This window comes from Trachypithecus francoisi, unplaced genomic scaffold (assembly GCF_009764315.1).
Source record: "Trachypithecus francoisi isolate TF-2019V2 unplaced genomic scaffold, Tfra_2.0 Lachesis_group9, whole genome shotgun sequence".
Classification (NCBI taxonomy): Eukaryota; Metazoa; Chordata; class Mammalia; order Primates; family Cercopithecidae; genus Trachypithecus; species Trachypithecus francoisi.
Genome location: NW_022681474.1, coordinates 4,145,211 through 4,163,306, shown reverse-complemented (window position 1 = coordinate 4,163,306; position 18,096 = coordinate 4,145,211). Strand labels below are relative to the sequence as shown.

The 18,096-nt window shown below is 44.7% G+C and overlaps 1 pseudogene; it reads right to left on the bottom strand.

The window, feature by feature from the left end:
* Positions 1 to 6,419: 6,419 nt before the first annotated feature.
* Positions 6,420 to 15,795, bottom strand: LOC117082796 (annotated as a pseudogene).
* Positions 15,796 to 18,096: the final 2,301 nt, after the last annotated feature.

Below are 18,096 nucleotides of genomic sequence, written 5' to 3'. Positions count from 1 at the left end.
CACCATGGAATACTATGCAGCCATAAAACAGATGAGTTCATGTCCTTTGTAGGGACATGGATGCAGCTGGAAACCATCATTCTCAGCAAACTATCTCAAGAACAGAAAATCAAACACCGCATGTTCTCACTCATAGGTGAGAACAATGAGATCACTTGGACACAGGAAGGGGATCATCACACACTGGGTCCCATTGTGGGGAGGGGTTGGGGGGAGGGATAGCATTAGGAGATACACCTAATGTAAATGACGAGTTAATGGGTGCAGCACACCAACATGGCACATGTATACATATGTAACAAACCTGCACGTTGTGCACATGTACCCTAGAACTTAAAGTATAAGAAAAAAATTAAAATTAAAAAGACACAAGGATAAAGACATAAAGATCTCCACCCATGTTGCTGCAAAGGACATGCTTTCATTCTTTTTCCTGGCTGTGTAGTATTCCCTGGTGCATATGCACCACATTTTATTTATCCAGTACAGCACTGATGGGTACTTAGGTTGATTCCATGTCTTTGCTATTATGAATATTGCTGTGATTAACATATGATTGCAGGTATCCTTTTGGTGGAATGATTTATTTTCTTTTGGATATATACTCAGTAATGGGATTGTTGGGTTGAATGATAGTTCTATTTTAAGTCATTTGAGAACTCTCCAAACTGCTTTCCACCACAGCTGAACTAATTTACATCCTCATCAACAGTAAATAAGCATTCCCTTTTCTCTGAAGTCTCACTAGCATCTGTTGTTTTTTGACTTTTTAATAATAGCCATTCTGACTGGTGTGAGATGGTATCTCATTGTAGTTTTGATTTGCATTTCTCTGATGATTAGTGATGTTGACCATTTTTTCATGTGTTTGTTGGTCATTTGTACAGCTTCTTTTGAGAAGTGTCTGCCCATGTCTTTTGCCCGATTTTAATAAGATTATTGTCTCTTGCTTGTTGAATTAAGTTCCTTATAGATTCTGGATATTAGGCCTTTGTCAGATGCATAGTTTGTGAATATCCTCCCATTAAGTAGGTTGTCTGTTTACTATGTTAATAGTTTCTTTGGCTTTGCAGAAGTCCTTTAATTGGATTCCACTTGTCAATTTTTGGTTTTGTTGCAATTGCTTTTGAGGACTTTGTCATAAATTATTTTCTAAGACCAATGTCCAGAACGGTGTTTCCTAGGTTTTCTTCTAGGATTTTTCATTTAAGGTCTTACATTTAAATCTTTAATCCATCTTGAGTTAATTTTTCTACATGAAAGGTAAGGATCCAGTTTCACTCTTCTGCATGTGGACAGCCAGCTATCCCGGCACCATTTATTGAATAAGCAGTCCTTTCCCCATTGCTTATTTGTGTTGACTTTGTTGAAGATCAGCCGGCTGCAGGTGTGTGGCCTTATTTCTGGGTTATCTATTCTGTTCCATCGGTCTATGTGTTTGTTTATCTACCCGTACCGTGCAGCTTTATAGTAGAGTTTGAAGTCTAATAATGTGATGTCTCTTTTTTGGTTCCATACAAATTTTAGAATAGTTTTTTCCTCTAATTCTGTGAAAAAAAAAATGACATTGGCAGTTTAATAGAAATAGGGTTGAATCGGTAGATTGCTTTGGGCAGTATGGCCATTTAACATATTGATTCTTCCAATTCATGAGCATGGGAAGTTTTTCCATTTGTTTGTGTCATCAATGATTTAAAAGGAAAGCTCTTACATGACTTCTAAAAATGTTTCCCGTGGAATCTAAATGCCATATCAATTTCATATCAAATATAATTCCATTTAAACATACATGAACAAGCTCATCTTTAACAGGCAAAAAAGTACTCCATTTACTGCTTAAACTTGTATTTCCATTCTACTTTCCCTACATTATATTATGTTAATGTGATATATTCAATGCCAGAAATTCTTTTATTGACCACTCATAATTATCTATGACAAAAGCATGCATATAAATTGAAATTAATTTTTAAAATTTTCTGTGACCATATGGCTCCAGGTATCAAAGAAATCTCTCTGGACTGAATTACCAGTATAGGTACTGTTAATATGCAACTTATCAAAATAACATATATATTTTTAAAAAATTATTGGCCACGCGCAGTGGCTCATGCCTGCAATCGCAGCACTTTGCGAGATCGAAGCAGGTGGATCACAAGGGCACCATCCTGGCTAACAAAGTGAAACCCCATCTCTACTAAAAATACAAAAAATTAGCTGGGTGTGGTGGCATGCACCTGTAATCCCGGCTACTCGGGAGGCTGAGGCAGGAGAATCGCTTGAACCCGGGAGGCGGAGGTTGCAGTGAGCCAAGATCACGCCACTGCACTCCAGCCTGGGTGACAGAGCAAGACTCTGCCTCAAAAACAAACAAACAAAATATATATACAACATAAAAATTAGAATTTTATTGGGAAAACTATTCTTCATTCCACTTCTTACTAAAATAGGCAGGGTCCTCATCAACATTTTTCTCATTTTACAATTATTGTTGCTACTGCTATTGTAAGCACTATAAAACTTTTTTCATATAAAGAAGTATATAAGCAGCCAGGAGCAGTGGCTCACGCCTGTAATCCCAACAGTTTGGGAGGCCGAGGCAGGGGGATCATGAGGTCAAGAGTTCAAGACCAGCCAGGCCGAGATGGTGAAACCCCATCTCTACTAAAAATACAAAAATAAGCTGGGTGTGGTGGCATGCACCTGCAATCCCAGCTACTCAGGAGGCTGAAGCAGGAGAATCACTTGAACCCCAGGAGGCAGAGACTGCAGTAAGCTGAGATCGTGCCACTGGACTCCAGCCTGGGTGATAGAGTGAGACTCCATCTCCAAAACAAAACAAAACAAAATAAAAAAAGAAGTACATAAGCTGGGCATGGTTGCTCATTCCTGTAATCCCAGCACCTTGGGAGGCCAAGGCAGGAGGATTGCTTGAGCCCAGGAGTTAGAGACCAGCTTGGGCAACATAGTGAGACCTCATCTCTACAACAAATAAAAACATTAGCCGGGCATGATGACTCACACCTGTCGTACCAGTTGCTAGGGAGGCTGAGTTGGGAGGATCCCTTGAGCCCAGGAGTTTGAGGTTTCAGTGAGCTGTGATCACATCACTACATTCCAGCCTGGGCAACAGAGCAAGAACCTGTCTCAAAAAAAGAAAAAAAAAAAAAAAAAAAAAAAAAAAAGACCAGAAGTGGTGGCTCATACCTGTAATCCCAGCACTTTAGGAGGCCGAGGTGGGTGGATCACCTGACGTCAGGAGTTTGAGACCAGCCTGGGCAACATGGTGAAACCCCATCTCTACTAAAAATACAAAAAAATTAGCCAGGTGTGGTGGGGCATGCCTGTAATCCCAGCTACTCAGGAGGTTGAGGCAGGAGAATTGCTTGAACCCGGGAGGTGGAGGTTGCAGTGAGCTGAGACCGGGCCATCGCGCTCCAACCTGAGCAACAAGAGTGAAACTCCGTCTCAAAAAAAAAAAGAAGAAGAAGAAGTAGACAAGAGTGGAAGCAATTTTATCATAGCAATATCAATTATTACTCAAGCTCCTTCAGATACAGTGATCTATCATCAAAAATATGCAATGATCTAATTCTGACAACTCAATTAGGTCTCCTCTCAAATTTCATGAAAGCCAAGAATTAGAAATCATCTCATCTGCAAAAAGATTTATTAGTCAATAGAATCACTCACTTTCTAAAAAAAAAAGAAGCCAATCCAGCAATTTGTCTGGCAACCCAGATATCTGTCCACCCTGGGGCAATGCACCCTAGTAAGATGAGAGAGAGTGAGGGATGTCTTGCATTTATGAAGCAGCTGTTACGAAAGACGAGACAGAACGGAGAGGCTCCATTCAGCAGCAATGGCTCATCGCCATTCAGTTCTCACCAGAACAATTACAGGAGAGAGTGCATGGAAATTGTGGACCTAGAATTTAAAAAGAACAAAAACCATGTACCTGTGTTGCCTTAGAAAGTCCTCTTGTGACCCTGAAGATGAGGGTAGCCAAATTTGAAGCCCATGGGTTTGGAATGTCCCCATTAAACTGGTAGGTGAGTCTCCACGGATCTGGGGACCGGCAGCTGGGGCTTCCTTGACATCTCCGGGTGGCTCTCTCCAGCCCGGGCTTTGTGGATCACAGTGCCCTTTGGAACGTTAGGAGAAAGGGATTCTCAGGACAAAAAAGTTCGGGGAAAACTTTCTATTCTTTCTGCCTCTTACAGATTCACAATAAAATCTGCATACCGAAGACCAAAGAAACCTGCTTAATTTTGGGTAATGCAAAATTTCCCCAACTAACCTGGCTCTCCCCTCCCGCCTCCTTCTTTCCCACAGAATGCCTGGGTACATATAAAGAGACTTCAGTGATCTGCTCCGGAGCCCGGTGTGATCCTGGGAACTGCAAGCTGGCTCTCCATCCGTGTCCTCCCTGTGAGACCTGGGTGAGTCCTATTAGCCATGGGCCTCTCTAAAAGCTCTCCAGAGGGACTAAGACCTGAGATCGGTTTGTTTTCTTGTGTGAACCAAAAAGGATCTGAGACAGGTCTCAATCAACTTAGAAGTTTATTTTGTCAAGGTTAGGGACGTGCCCAGAAGAAATAAACATGGAGTCCCAGAAACAGTCTGTGGTCTGTGCCTTTCTCCAAAGATGATTTTGAGGGCTTAAAGGGGAAAAGCAGGCTGGAGGGAAAAGAGGGAGGTTATGGTCACATGGCCGAATCCACACATTGCAAGAAAAAAAAGCAGCAAGCAGGGGAATGGTCAATTATGTACTCACCTCGCGCACACTGTAAGGTGAACTAAGAGTAACTATCTGCGGGGATGTTTAATATTTTATCCATAGCTATCTTAGGAACAAAAGAAAAGGTAGCTTCTTGCATGACTGCGCTTTCAGCTTAATTTTTTTTCTTTTGGCAGAGTGAATTGAGGTCCCAATTTTTTTTTTCTTTTTTTTTTTTTTGACAGAGTCTTGCTCTGTTGCCAGGCTGGAGTGCAGTGGTGCCATCTCAGCTCACTGCAGCCTCTGCCTCCCCGGTTCAAGCAATTCTCCAGCCTCAGCCTCCCGAGTAGCAGGGACTACAGGCACGCACCACCACGCCTGGCTAATTTTTTTGTATTTTCAGTAGAGACGGGGTTTCACCATGTTGGCCAGGATGGTCTTGAACTTTCTGCCCGCCTTGGCCTCCCAAAGTGCTGGGATTACAGATGTGAGCCACGGCACCCGGACAGGGTCCCAAGTTTTTATTTTCCTTTTACACTTGCACTTTATGGATTCTGTTACCTATGCAGAAAATGCTACTTTCCTATTGATGCCATTCACTTTTAGATGGAGGCGCTCATATAATTGGGAGGTTTCTATGATACGGATTTTGGGCAGCACCCACTGCAGACAGGAACTTGAAGGTGTTTCCTAAGTGTTACATCCACAGCCAGAAGAGTCGACTTGGCACGTCGCTAGCTGTCCCTGTGGGGCCCTGGCCATCGATAGTATGTGCCAGCTGAGAAGGGATTAAAATTAGATGCAGAGTAAAGTAAAAAATCCAAATATTTAACAGTGAGGAGTGTGTCTGAGAGAGAAGGAGATTGTATCTGAAAACATTTGCCTGTCTTTCATTATACTCCGAGTCACGTGGTCTTTTTTTTTAATCATCTGGCTTAAATTTTCCGTTTTTCATTGCACAACACCAAGAGTTGGCTACATAGTCAAGATGAAGATGAGCATACAAATTTCAAGTGTCACAGTTGGAGAGAGAGGCCTCCTAAGTTGTGTATTGCATGGGAATGAGGATCAGGTCACCTGACTCGATGCAGGCTTTGGGACATCTTAGGCATCTAATCTCTCTAATCCACTGAAGAGACGCAATAACGAGCCCCCGCTATCTCTTCCCTTTTCATCAAGACTGCACATTAGAGATTAGTCAATATTCTACGCACAACTCAAATATTTGGTGAGCAAGGAGATCACTTAGATTCTCCATCCTTGATTGCAGCTCAAAATTCAAACAAATCAATACCTGCTGGGGAAGAAAAAAGAGAGCCTGTAGAGCACCTTTTTTTTTTTTTTTCTTGAAATACAAGAATCATGAAGGGAATAAATATTAACTTTATTCCCCTATTCAGAACAAGTGAATTGGATGACGCCAATGCAAACAACATGGACTCCTGGCTCTGCTTCAGCCAAAATGCATTTTGCTCTTTGGAAACCTCAGTTCCAACCTGTGTAGCTGGAAAAGCACTAATGAATTTGTATAAGGCTCCACAAACCAAGCAGGGCAAACCAGAGAACAGCTGGAAGAAATGAGATCAAGAGTGAAAACTAGCTTTTTATTTCAAAACAACTAGAGATTTCTTGGAGAATTACATTTTTTAAAAATGCCCTTTTATGGGAAAACAAAGGCAGCAGAAATCAAATGGCTTACTTACATTTCAAGGGGAGTTTGGCAGCTGAAATGTGATGGAAATAGACTCTTCGCTCTCCGGGTCACAGAGAAAGCTGCCCAGAAGCGCCCCGGAGAGATACCACCATAGGCACCACAGACCACCCTTTCTGGAGGGTGGGTGCGTGAAGCGCTTATTAAAAACGTAGCCAGGTGTGGAGAACAGCTGTGGCTGATTTCTTCGGCATGCCTCTGCCAATTTCCCAAGAAAAAGAAACAATATTTTTCTCTCCACTGCTCTTCCAAGAAGTAGCTGAGGACGGGAAGAAACACGGAATCGAAGTGTTGCTCAAGGGTGCTTTCTGATCCAAACCCACAGTGCGACATAAATCTGTCATTTTGATCCCGCTGGGGGGGCATCTGCAAACCCAAAAAGTGAAAAAATGAAATGAGCCCAGGTGATAACCCGGATGTGAGGCTGAGGGTGAGAGCCCAGATATTAACCTGGGTGTGAGGGCCGGGGAAGGGGGACACAGCTTTCTCTGCTGTGGCCATGGGTGTGGAATTGGGGGCAGGGCTGGTCCATTTGCAGCCTGTGTGTGTCTGTGCTGATGGAAGCCTCATTTACACACAGCACAAGGAAGGCGGGCATTCTCTTTGGTAGTTGGTGAATCTGTCAGACTGCAGGGAATTAAACAGCAGGAGGCAGGTGTCAACGTTTAAATGCCTAAATAAGCCATATCAATCTAAGGGCTGAGGCCGTGGGCCAAGGCTGGGCCTAGACTTAGAGAAAACTGATAATAGTCATCATGGGATTATTTATTCTTTTTTTCTTTTTTCGAGAAGGAGTCTCGCTCTGTAGCCCAGGCCGGAGTGCAGTGGCGCGATCTCGGCTCACTGCAACCTCCGCCTCCCGGGTTCAAGCAATCCTCCTACCTCAGCCTCCTGAGTAGCTGGGATTACAGGAACACACCACCATGCCCAGCTAATTTTTGTATTTTTAGTAGAGACAGGGTTTCACCATGTTGGCCAGGCTGGTCTTGGACTCCTGACTTTGGGATCCACCCGCCTTGGCCTCCCAAAGTGCTGAGATTACAGGCATGAGCCACCGCACCCGGCCTGTATTTATTCTTTATCATTATGTTTTAGTTTATTTTTTTAATTTTAATACAGATGAGGTCTCACTGTAACCCAGGCTGGAGTGCAGTGGTGAGATCACAGCTCACTGCAGCCTCAACCTCCTGGGCTCAAGTGATCCTCCCACCCCGGCCTCCTGAGTAGCTGAGACTACAGGTGCACTCCACCACACCCAGCTGATTTTTAAAATTTTTTTTTGTAGAGACCAGGTCTCACTATGTTGCCCAGGCTGGTCTCAAACTTCTGGTCTCCAGTCATCCTTCCACCTTAGCTTCTCAAAGTGTTGGGATCACAGGTGTGAGCTCTGTATCCAGACATCATCAGCAGATTAGACAAAGCTCTAATCCTTTGGGATTCATCTGAGTTATTATTCAGATTCTGCCCCCAAAGTAACCTCGAGTGTTTCCAACCAACTTACTCTATTTTATCTTATTTGTTTTGGTCACAGCCTGCAAATTAGTGGGGAGGAAGAGGGATTACTTCTCACCCAGCAAGGCCACTCCAGCGCTGGTTTAGCATAAGCTAACACCCACCAACCTAGGTCCTGCAGGGGTGGTCAGAAAAGCAATGAGGTACGGCAGGAAGATTGAGGCTTTGGTGGCAGGTGGGTCATTAGTGTGCAAATCCCAGCTCAGATTTTGGGCTTCAACTGTCAGCTTCAATTGTTTCATTTCTAAAGTGTCACTCACCTTAAAGTTACCGTGCACATTGAAGATTACCACATCAAGTGCAGGGTACCTGGCAGGTATGATGGCAGCTGTCACTACTATTACTATTGTAACAGAAGAGTATAATTACTCTTCTTTCAAAATCAGAGTAACACTGTCCCCCGGTGGGACACTGGTGTATTAAGGAGAGATTTCAGATGTTACCAAGGCTCGGTAATATCTAAAGTCTGGGGCAAGGTTGGGGTAGAAGGGGAGGCAGACTGCTAGAGAGTGGGGCAGGAGGGCTGGGGGGTGGTGTGCCTGGGACAGGTGAGAATCAGTGTCCCAGACCCAGGAGTGAAGGGAAGGGGCATGGAGGGTGCATCCTGGGCATGGTGGCTCACGCCTATAATCCCAGCACTTTGGGAGGCCGAGGCAGGCGGATCACTTGAAGCCAGGAGTTCGAGACCAGCCTGGCCAACATGGTGAAACCTTGTCTCTACTAAAAATACAAAATTAGTCAGGTGTGGTGGTGCATGCCGGTAATCCCAGCTCATGACCTGAGGCTGAGGCAGAAGAATCGTTTGAACCCGAGAAGCAGAGGTTGCAGTGAGCTGTGATTGCACCACTGCACTCCAGCCTGGGCAATAGAGTGAGACTCTGTCTCAAACACACACACACACACACACACACACACACAACTAGAAGTTCCAATGTTTTTTTCCTGCCTTCCAGTGGATCTTCTTACACATCCAGTTTTGGATACTTCTGGTCCCAAAAAGAAGGAGGTGGGGTAGGAAAAAGGATTTTTCCTCTCCAACCACAGAGGAATAAGAAAAATCATTTTTCCTTCCTCTAATGCAAACAACTAAAAAGACTGAAGGTAGAATAATCTTTTTTGTTTTTGTTCTTGTAGGCAGGAAGGTTAAAATTAGGAAGATGAAAACATGTAACAACCATTGACTTAGGTAATAAAAGTGCAAAGAAGTTGGGCTTAGTGGCTCATGCCCGTAATCCCAACACTTTGGAATGCTGAGGTGGGAAGATCATTTGAGGCCGGGAGTTCAAGACCAGCCTAGGCAATATAGTGAGACCCCCATCTCTACAAAAATATTTAAAATGTAGCCAAGTGTGGTGGCATGCACCTATAGTCCCAGCCACTCAGGAGGATTGCTCAAGCCCAGGAGTTTGAGGCTGTAGGGAGCTAGGATCACACCACTGCACTCCAACCTGGGCAACAGAGTGAGACTCCATCTCTAAAATAATAAAATAAAAAGTACAAATAACTCAAATTCAAGCTTCTTATGAAAACCAGAGGTGATACAAAAGACAACCAGTTCTCCAAGTAAGGAATGTTGATCAGCCTTGGAGGGCACACTTGTTTCATCTGTCACTTAAAACCTGAGCCTGATGCTCCATTTGTACACTGCTCACCCCAAAATGGGAGCTGCCTCATTTGACTCTGTTAAGCCATGTGGGCGGGGGAGAAGGTACACAACTTCAGTGTCATCTGGCACCATGTGGCACAGAGCATCACCAGGCAGTAGTGAGACGTGCACGTTAAGAATGAGGAAACAATCCCAGCACTTAGTGAGGCTAAGGTGAGATCTCTCGAGGTCAGGAGTTCAAGACCAGCCTGGCCAACATGACGAAAGCCCGTCTCTTCTAAAAATACAAAAATTAGCCAGGCGTGGTGGTGCACACCTGTAATCCCAGCTACTCGGGAGGCTGAGGAAGGGGAATCGCTTAAACCTGGGAGGCACAGTTTGCAGTGAGCTGTGATTGGGTTGCTGCACTTCAGCCTGGGTGACAGAGAGAGAGACTCTGTCTCAAAAAAAAAAAAAAAAAAGAAGAAGAAACTCGGCAGGGGTCACCTAGTCTGCCTCCTCTCAAGCGCAGCTATTGCAAACTATCTGTGTTCCCTCCAATCAGCACATCAGGCCACTTTGGGCTGCCTTTGTGCATGAGCTGCCTGTGCCTGGAATAGTTCTGCTCCTCCTCTGCAATCCCCTCAGCCGTTCATCCTATCCTACTCATCTTCCCAACTCAGCTTCAGCTTTTCAAAGAGGATTGCTTCCATTTTTTTTTTTTGTCCCCCACTCACTAGCAATTCTAAAAACTCACTGTTTGTTTGCATTTCTGTCTCCCTCTGCTTGACTACGAGCTCCATGATGGCAGGAATTGCATCTCGATGATCTCTGGGTCCCCCGGCCTAACAGACTCAGTCCTAGGTGTCTACAGAAAAGGAAAGTTCAGGACCTTTCAAATTCATTATGCCGAGGGGAAAAGTTCAGCCCTGGAACCCGAGTCAGGTAACATGGCTCTCCCCTCGTCTCCCCTCCTCTCCCCTCCTCTCTTTTTTGAGCCAGAGTTTCGCTCTTGTTGCCCAGGCTGGAGGGCAGTGGTGGGATCTCGGCTCACTGCAACCTCCGCCTCCTGGTTCAAGTGATTCTCTTGCCTCAGCCTCCCGAGTAGCTGGGATTACAGGCATGTGCCACCACACCTGGCTAATTTTTGTATTTTTAGTACAGACGGGGTTTTGCCATGTTGGCCAGGCTGATCTCAACCTCCTGACCTCAGGTGGGTGATCCGCCCGCCTCAGCTTCCTAAAGTGCTGGGATTACAGGCATGAGCCACTGCGCCCAGCCAAGGAGTTATTATTTGTTATGATTCTGTGGGTGCACTGACCTCAGATCAACAGCTCTGCCTCATGTGGCGTGGATTGTGGTTATGCATGCAGCTGCAACCAAGTGGAGTTCAGCTGGGGCAAGGCTGGGGTAGAAGAGGGGGCAGACTGCTCGAGAGTGGGGCAGGAGGGCTGGGTGTGGTGTACCTGGGACAGATGAGAATCAGTGTCCCAGACCCAGAAGTGAAGGGAAGGAGCATGGAGGGTGGGAGCATTGTGATAAAGGCAACAGATTGTGGGGACAGTTCTGAACCAGAAAAGGAGCTAACTTCCAGACCAAGCACTTCTACCTGGACAGGACAATGCAGAAATGGCCTGGAACCCACGATCATGCCATGGCACTAGGGATGACCAAGGACTCCTCTCCTGGGTTCCTTCTGCAGAAGTTGTGTATGTAGCTGCTCATCTAAGTGTGAAGATAGGAGGGTCCCTTTTATGGGATTTCAGGAGGAGCCTAGAAGGTGCAAGCAGTTGGTGCTGGCCTTTGGCTGAGGCCACTGGGTTCTCTCCATCAAGGCCTCTCTTCCTCCACAGGGTATAGGGACTTCCTCTCGGCAAGGCAACTGGATTTCAAGAGAGTGGAAGCTGCCTGCGCCCAGAACTGACACAGCACTATTTCAGCTGCATTGTGTTAGCAAAAGCAAGTCACATTCAAGCCCACATTCAAGGCTGGGGGGAACAGAATCCACTTCGTTTTCTTTTTTTTTTTTTTTTTTTTTTTGAGACAGAGTCTCACTCTCTCACCCAGGCTAGAGTGCAGAGGTATGATCATAGCTCACTGCAGCTTCAGACTCCTGGGCTCAAAGTGATCTCATCTCAGCCTCCTGAGTAGATGGGACTACAGGCGTGCACCACCACACCTGGTTAATTAAAAAAAAAAAAAATTGTAGAGACAGGGCTATGTTGCCTAGGCTGGTCTCAAATTCCTAGGCTGAAGCAATCCTCCTGGCTCAGCCTCCCAAAGTGCTGAGATTACAGGCAGAATCCACCTCTTGATGTAAGAGAAACATGTGTGTACAGAGAGGTGAGAAATTGTTGGTGGTTAGCTTTAAAGACACTCTTCCAATCTGAATAGTTCTTATTACAGTACCTTTATCTTCATGAAGGATTTAATTCACTCCAAAATGCTTAGCAAATTCCTGGTTACCTGCTTCACTCATAAACAAGTTTGACCACATGCTACAGTCTCTCTTTTTCCTAAGCTACTGTGCTTTCTCCTTGCTAGCTGCCTGCCTTTGAGTCTGCAGATCACGTCCTTTGCTTGCTAAAACAATTGGGGTGGGGAGGTCTTTACAACCCCTTTTGACAGAAAACCTGTTTGGAGTCTAATATGGAGAAAGAAATCCCTATTGTGCAGAAACATGGATACTTCCCATATTTTCTACAGGAATATCACATAGGACCTTAGGGTTTCATCAGTTAATCTGTGTAGCAGTGGTGGTAGGGAAATTACTGCAAAACATTTCAGTGGCTTCGCCAATTACAGTTTAATTCTAAGCTTGTGTAACAGCCCAACGTAGATCCAAGTCAATTCAGGAACTTGGCTCCATGCAGTCATTCAGGGGCCCAGGGCGGTCACAATGCCACCATCTTCAGCCCATGACTCAAAGTCATGTTGGGCACTGACATCAGCTAGTGGAGGGCAAAGAGCATGTGAGTTTACAGATGGGGCCTAGAAATGGCACACATCACTTCCTTTTGCATTTTATTGGCCACAACTTGGACATATGGCCAAATCTAACTCTGCTGGAAACCAAGAAATGTAGTCCAGCTGTGTGCCCAGGAAGGACAGGAAGCAAGTTCCATGGCAGACTAGCAGTCTGAGCCCACACATCTGAAACCACACACATCACACACATACTGACAGTGTTACTTGTGCCTTTTAGCACACAGATCACACTAAAGCCTGGAAGGAGGAGGGTGAGTGCCTCACCAAAATTAGAGGAGTGTTTAGCAGGAAGCTTGAGTGCATTTGCCCCAACTTTCCCTGGAAACAGAGAGCATCTTTCCAGACTTGGACACAGTGCCATCTGCTGCTCAATAAAAAGCAGGGAGGTGGACTGGGCTATGGTTGGGCTTGGGGTCAGAGTAACCAGGTTAGAAGAATCAGAACTCAGTACTCTAGAATTTTCATTGGTTTGGTAACCACAGGAGATTAGAGGAAATTCACGCAGCAGCCACTTCCATTTAACAGACACCAAACAAAAATTGTAAGGAGGAAGGGAAAGGAGTTGTATGGTTGGTTTTGGCTTTCTGTGGAGTTAATTAATTAAGGCAGCTGAGTATCATGGAAGGCAAGACTGGAGTCAAAAGACCTGGGTCCTAGGCCCCACTTTCCCATTATCTGGGCTGCAGTTTCCTTAGTTCTAAAATGAGGGGACAGGCCCAGCACAGTAGCTCTTGCCTGTAATCCCAGCACTTTGGAGAGCCAAGGTGGGAGGATTGCTTGAATCCAGGAGTTTGAGACCAGCCTGGGCAGCAATAGCAGGACCCCATCTCTATAAAAAAAAATTTTTAAATAGCCAGGTGTGGTGGCATGTACCTGTAATCCCAGCTACTCAGGAGGCTGAGGCAGGAGGATCGCTTGAGCCCAGGAGTTGAGGTTGCCGTGAGCTATGGTGGTGCCCCTGTACTCCAGCTTGGGTAACAGAGAGAGACCTTGTCTTAAAAAAAATAATAAAATTTTAAAAATAATGAGGGGACAAGACTTTTCATGATTCCTTCCAGCTGGGAGCTCCAATCCAGTTCCATAGTCATATGTGACCATTTTCAAGATGGCAATTGAAGCCATATAAACACATCGGATCCCTCAGGGAGAGGGTTTCTTGTTTTGTTTTCTTAAAAAAAAAAAAAGTCCATATAAGTTCCACATCAGAAATATCTATTAGTCGCTTTTTTTTCTCTGACAATAAGTTTATTGTCTGTATCTGAAAAATCCTCATAGAAAATTGTTTGGTTTGACCGAGTGTGGTGGCTCACATCTGTAATCCCAGCACTTTGGAAGGTCAAGGCAGGCAGATCACAAGGTCAGGAGTTTGAGACCAGCCTGGTCAATATAGGGAAACCCCTTCTCTACTAAAAATACAAAAAAATTAGCTGGGCATGGTGGCGGGCGCCTGTAAATCCCAGTTACTCAGGAGGCTGAGGTAGGAGAATCACTTGAACACAGGGAGGCGGAGGTTGCAGTGAGCCAAGATCACGCCATTGCACTCCAGCCCAGGTGACAGTGCGAAACTCCGTCTCAAAAAAAATTTAAAAACCTTCTTTTTGGGGCTTCTTTTCATAGACTGGATTCTCTCATACAGCAGCATGAGCTTTTGTGTATGTCTCCTCCATCATGTCTGGAGTTACATTGTTCTTTAGGTATTGAAAGAACTGTTTCTTGTAAGCATCTTCATCCTTCTCCATTAAGTAGCACATGTAATCTGCAACAGTCTAGCTCCTGATGTCCTTCTGGTATACTTCAGCATCAAATTCCTTGTTTTCAGAATCATAACCAGGGAATCATTTGGTATTGTGAGGGATAGACAAGCCTCCATCCACAGCTTCCTTCAGGGCGCCAAAAAACTTTATTGCCAGTGGTAGTTCTGCCAAGGCCTGCATCCAAATAGCAGGTAAAGGCACCTGGCCGACCATCAATGCTTTCCACATCGTATTCATCGCCAGTCACCTCCACTTGGCCTTCATAGATCTTGGCCATGCCAAACCCACTGAGGAGCCTGAGGGCCAGCAGCAGGCCAGGACAATACGCTGCAGCATCATTTGTCAGGCCAAACTTCACACCATATTTTGGCAGTTCGTGTGCATATGCTGTGCAGACTATCATATGCCCCTCAATACAGGCAAAAGCAATCTGATAAATGATAACTCTGTTTGTTACACAAACTATCATCCTGTATTTGGGTGTGCTGTATTTATTTTTATCCTGTATCACCAAGCGTTTCCGGGCATAGTAATCCGTTTTACCCTCTGTCGTCTTCTAAATTTCACTTGGTATCTCTTAAAGTCGGCTTTGTTCTTCACAACTTTAGCAAACCCCCTCCTGTGGATCAGAGACCTGTGTCTGTGGCTTGACAGAGACCTGCAGGCCTATGCCTTGCATTTAAAGAAAAGTAAAGATGTATGAATTTTTAAATGAACAAGCAGGACTTGTTGATTGGAGGTGGATGATGAGAGAAGAGCGTTTCTAGCTTGGCACAACTGGGTGGCTGAGGAAGTCCCACAGCTAATGAATAACTGTTAGCATTCATACACTCCGGTGCATCCATATGACTCAGGTGCATTCTAATTGCTTCACATAGCCTGTCTCCATTTTCATAACAACTCCTGTGGAGAGTACAATTATTGGCCCATTTTACAGAAAAAAAACACACACACACACACAGGAAATACTGATGGAAGAACAGATGAGAAACAGGGAGGAAGGGAGTGTGGCAGACAAACTGTCCACCGAAGTTTGGTGTTATGCTCCCTCCCATACTGTAGACTTATGGCTGGCATATGTACATTTCATAAGGGTGATGCTAAAATTTAGATATGCCCTTCTGCATCCTCTTTTCCGTTCCCTTCTCCTGTCTGGATGATGCCAAGGCAATCTTGGAATCCACCTATTGAAGACGGCAGTCCTCAGTCTGGACCTTTGAACGACTTTGCAGAGCGGACCTCTCATGCCCCAGTTTCATCCCCTATCTTCTGCCCTAGAATGCCTACTTTGGATATGAGATGAGAAATAAGTTTTTATTGGTTAAGCCATTAAAATGTGGGAGTATCTTTGTTACAGCAACAATACTGAGTGAACATCTTGCTACATCTAATTAAAACTGGGATGGGAGGTAAAGACAAAAAATTAAATACTGGACATGTTGAATTTGAAATCTTGCAGGACAACCAAATGGGAAAGGCCTAGTAGGTAGACAGTGAGAGATGGGGTGGAGACGAACAGAGTCATCGTTAACACACAAATTCACTGTGTGTGGGCTTGCTCCTAAATAAATCATAGAGAGAAAGGAAAAATTACTGAAATTTTTTTTTCTCCCATTTCACTTCATGGCTATGTGGTCTAAACTGACCACAAAATGGGAGGTGTGAATCTGCTGTTCCTCCAATGGCCTCATTTCTCTTGTACATTCTCACATTGTGAACTCTCTGAGTAAAATTTCAGCCTTTAAAACAAACATTGTTTTGGCTGGGCACGGTGGCTCATGCTTGTAATCCCAGCACTTTGGGAGGCTGAGGCAAGCAGATCATGAGGTCAGGAGATTGACACCATCCTGGCCAACATGGTGAAACCCCGTCTCTACTAAAAATACAAAAATTAGCTGGACATGGTGGTGTATGCCTGTAATCACAGCTACTCGGGAGGCTGAGGAAGGAGAATCACTTGAACCAGGGAGTCAGGTTGCAGTGAGCTGAGACTGTGCCACTGCACTCCAGCCTGGCAACAGAGTGAGACTCCATCTCAAAAACAAAAACAAAAAACATTGTTTTTCTACATAACGGCTCCAAATCTGAGCCAGCTGTTGCATCAGCTGAAACAAAACAAAAAACAATGAACAAATTTCAGAGTGAGAAAATGCTATTTTTACCTCAGCCTCAGACTTTAGAACTCAACCTCATGGAAGACGTGACCTTGCTGTGCGTGTCTGGGAATTCATGCTGTCAAGATGGCGTCTGAATTCATGAAAGGGGATTGGCTCTCTTGGGAAAAATGCATAGAGTAAGAAGAGGAGAGGACCAAAGATGGACCCTCAGGGAGCGCCAGCATTTGGGATGTGGGCTGGAGAGGAGTTACCCATAAAAGCCAAGGAGCAGAAGTCATCAGAAAGGTGGGAGGGATATCAGGAGTAACAAGAGTTCCCAAGGACAAAGGAAAACAGAATGCCAAAGAGTGTCTTTGTAAATAACAGACAGGGTCTCACTCTGTTGCCCAAGCTGGAGTGCACTGATGCAATTATGCTTCACCGCAGCCTTGAACTCCTGGGCTTAAGCAATCCTCCTGCCTCAGCCTCCCAAGTAGCTGGGACTAGAGGTGCACATCACCAAACCTGGCTAATTTTTAAATTTTTTGTAGAGACAGGGGTCTTGCTATGTTGCCCAGGCTGGTTTCTAAACCTTGGCCTCAAGCAGTCCTCCCTCCTCGGCCTCCCAAAGTGCTGGGATTACAGGTGTGAGCCAACACACCTAGCATTCAAATTTTGTTTTTAAAGGCTGAAAAAAGGGGTTACTGGGTTTGACAATAAAAATATCATTTGTGAGTTTTATGATAGCAATCTCAACAGAGGTGTAGATATACAAATCCAATTTTAATGGAGTGAAAAAATTCAAGGAAGAGAGGACTCTAACAGGTTTGGTAATAAAGGCATGGCCCAAGATTAGATTGGGAATTAGCAGGTTCAAATCCTTGTTCCATAATTTTCCAACTGTTGAACCATGCTTGGATTCAGTTTCTAAATCTGTAAAACAGTTTTAATAATCCCTGTCTCAGAGAGGTTTTTGAGGATGAAAAGAGAGGACAGTTGTGATTGTGTTGTAAAACCCAAACAACTAGGAATGAGTATAAATTATGGATTTTCCAGCCAGTCTAAAATCTTCCTGAGGATACAAAGCAGAATCGCAGAGAGCTGGAACACACAATTCCACCTCCTCACAGAACTGCTGTTACTGGAATGGGCTTCTGGTGATGATCCACCTAATGTTATGGGAAGTGGTTCTGTAAAACACTGGTTCATCTGCTGGGAAGATATCAGAGATGTTGTTTATTACATGACTCAGCCTCATCTCAAAGACGATGGCTGGGACCCTCTGGTCTTGTGAACGAAAACAGTCCAACTCTGTAGAATATTTGAAGATGTTTGTTCTGAGCCAAATATGAACGACCACGGCCCATGACACAGCCCTCAGGAGGTCCTGAGAATACATGCCCAAGGTGGTCAGGGCACAGCTTGGTTTTATACATTCTAGGGAGGCACGAGACATCAATCAAATACATTTGAGAAATACATTGGTTTGGTGGAGAAAGGCGGGACAATTCGAAAGGAATGGGGATGACGTCTTCCAGGCTATAGATAAATGTAAACATTTTCTGGCTGCCGATTGGTTGAGTTTGTCTAAAGACCTAGGATCAATAGAAAGGAAATAATCGGGTTCAGATAAAAGACTGTGGAGACTGAGGTTCTTTTGAAGTCTCATAGTGGCTGCCCTTAGAGACAATAGATGACAACTGTTTCCTATTCAGACCTTTAGAAGGTGC